Source organism: Lactuca saligna, chromosome 9 (assembly GCF_052625555.1).
Source record: "Lactuca saligna cultivar CGN05327 chromosome 9, ASM5262555v1, whole genome shotgun sequence".
Lineage (NCBI taxonomy): Eukaryota > Viridiplantae > Streptophyta > Magnoliopsida > Asterales > Asteraceae > Lactuca > Lactuca saligna.
The window spans coordinates 135,936,131-135,939,247 of record NC_136425.1 but is presented as its reverse complement, the minus strand read 5'-3'; positions in this window follow the sequence as shown (position 1 = coordinate 135,939,247).

Here is a 3,117-nt window from a genome sequence, read left to right as displayed (position 1 = left end):
TTTCTATTCCCAATAGAAAGGGATCGGCCATGGTTAAGTCATTTGACCAAATGGTAAAGAGAAAGGCTAAATCAGAGATAGTCCCATGTACCATTCCCAAAGAGTCCATATGTTTCTATTGCCAAAAGAAGGGGCATTGGTTGTGAAGCTGCCGTATCTACCTGAAGGACCACAAGGATGGCAAAGTAAAAAAAAAATTGACTCTACTTCTGGTAAGTCCACTATCTAACTCTATTAAGTTCCTATTTAGAGATTCTTAATACATGATGTAATGTAATTACATGTTGATATTTTGTAGAATCGAAGAAAAGAAAGGAAGCTTAAAGGAAGAGTAAGTTGATTTTGATTGCGAAGATATGGATTTCGATTGCATGGTTCGATGATCAGAATTTTGAGCTGCCACTTAAGAGTTTAAATAGATTACTTAGGAATAGATAACAACATAGTTTTCATATGTATTTGCGTTGTAAGGAAAAGTTTTTCCGCAATTTTATAAAAGAAATTTTTCTGATTTTATTTTATTTAAAGTTTCCTTACAATGGAATTTGTTAAAAATTGTTGTTTATGTGTTTCCATTGATAGTAATATTGGAAAGTGGATTTGATTCTTTCGTTTGTGGTAGTGTCAAGATTTACCAATTAAGGAAAGATTCTCATCACCCAAGTTTCAGTTGGATAAAAATTTGGAATCATGCAAATTGTATTGTGTGATGAATGAGAAGCTTCATCTTTGGGAAATTAAGACTAATTCCTTGTTTACATTTATATGCTAGTCAAGGACTAGGGAATCGGGTACACCTGGTTGTGCACTGGTCAGGTCCACCACAAAGATCGATACAACTATTCATCATGATTTTATAATTGTTTAGTAAATATGGTTATGCTTACAAGATTCAGTATAATTCTGAAACATTGGAAAACTTTCAATGTATGGCAAGACGAATAAGAAGAATCAAATTAGGCAGAAAGATAAAAGTTTCTCCAATCTGAAAGGATGGGAGAGTACTTGATTATTTTGTTTTAGGATCATTTTAATAATGATGTAACCATATTCCAATTGATCCTCTAATGTAATCTTAGTGCATTCGTATGGCTAAGATGTAAGTCCCAAATCTAATGATCCAATCTAGTAATCAATGAAGTTAATTTAATAAAAGAGATGTAGAAGAAGAAGAATTAAAAACAAGCATGCACACATTTATATTCAATAAATGTTAGGTACATCTTGAGGGAAATACAGCTGCAGCCAAGTTCTTACACCAGCAAAAATCGTACTATCTGACACATCTCAGAAGCTATATATAGTACCCCTCACACCAAGACTATGTGAATGCTGCCAAACAGATGTATGCTGCCACACACAGTGTGTGCGGCCGCACACACATATGCGGCAGCACACATCACACTACAACTCACAGACACATAAATAAAACACTATCATCTATACATAATTATGCCTAGCTCAAACCATAAAAATATATTCTTTCAGTCTCCCCCTTGGTTTGAGACTAGCATGGTCTTGTTTTTACTCCTTTGGCTCCTCAGTGGGCTTCTCAAACAACCTCAGATCTGATCTCCCCATTGAACCCATCCACAATCTTCCATTTATATTTGTAGCTACCATTGCAGTGAATTCTTTAGCAGCTGCCTCCATGACATCCTTTCTGCAAATGATTTGATGACGGGCCAAAGTACGTATATCCTTTTCTCTGTAGCGTAGAAGATCTTTAGCACTAATCAATCGTAGAATATGTTCTCGATTCTTGAATTTGATGGCTGCAGTGGTTGTTTCGTCATCATATGCCCAAAATTCCATGTCATCTAGATATCCCTCATGAAAGTGTTGAGGAATAGGAATTTCCTTCTGTTTCTTAGTTGCAGGCCAAAGTATGATCTTCATGGGTTCGCCTGTTTCTGGATCAAGAACATCTTTATCCTTTTTGTATAGAGCTTTGGCAGTTTTCATTGAAGGAAAGTTCTCTTTGACCTGTCTGTCAAGGAATCTTTTAAAATTTGATGCATTTTGATCTTCAGAGGGGGTTATGGAATGGGGCCCTGGATAATTCAGCAAGATCAGTTTTGGTCTAGGAGTTGAAATCATGGGTGCTTTTGTAACATTCAGAAGCTCCTGATTTTTGCTTTACCACCCACAAATTCATCACTGGATCAAAGGCCCACATTCGGATGCTAGTTCTGTCACTGTATTCGTCACCAAACTTCCTTTTCTTCAAATCTGTTACTGTCAAGACAGGGTCTTTCGTTTTGCGATTTTCATTAGAGTTTTTCATGAAAAGAAGGCATTCGCTATGTTTTGTGATTCTTTTGCCCTGCTTGATTGTAATTCTTGCTCTGCTGCCTTCAGGTTCCTTTTCAAATCTGTCTACAATGGTAGTTGTTCTTGGAACAGGTGGGTCAATAGGTAGATCATCAGTTGCAAGAGGTGATTGAACAGAAGGAGGATCAACTACTCCATGAGGTTGTTGGAAAAGGGCTTTGACTTTCTCACCAAAGACATCATACAATACGTTTTTGAGATTGAAATATTTTGCTAGAACAGATCCGAGACTCGTTTGTAGATCCTTGATTTGTTTGGTCTTTTCTTCATCTTTTTCCCTAAGCTCAAAAATATGTGCAGAAAGCCGATCCATTTGAATAGATTTTTCAATGAGCTGTTGACGGAGGATTCCAACTTCTTCTTGTAGATCAGATGAAGAGGATCTATCATCATTTGTCCATCCCTCATTAAATGATATTCCTTTTCCGCGTGATGAGGTTCGATTAGATTGAGCTAAATGTTTTACTAATCTGATAGATGCTTCATCAAGAGAAGGTCGGGTTGGGGAATATTATGGAATAGAAGAAGATCCACTAGTCTCGAATATGGTGCTTGGACCTTCATCAGTCTGTTTTGATGGAGAGTGAGCAATGGTTGTAGTGATTGTTGAGATAATTTGAGGAGCACTTTTCACAGAGGGAACCTCCAAACTCTCAAGAGATTGGCTTGTTCTAATGGAGGTCTGGGAAATCTGAGGTTTTGATATCATAGAAATGACTGGAGTTGATGTTGAGACAGGTGACACAGAGGGAGGAATCTCTGATGTCATATCTCCTTGACTTG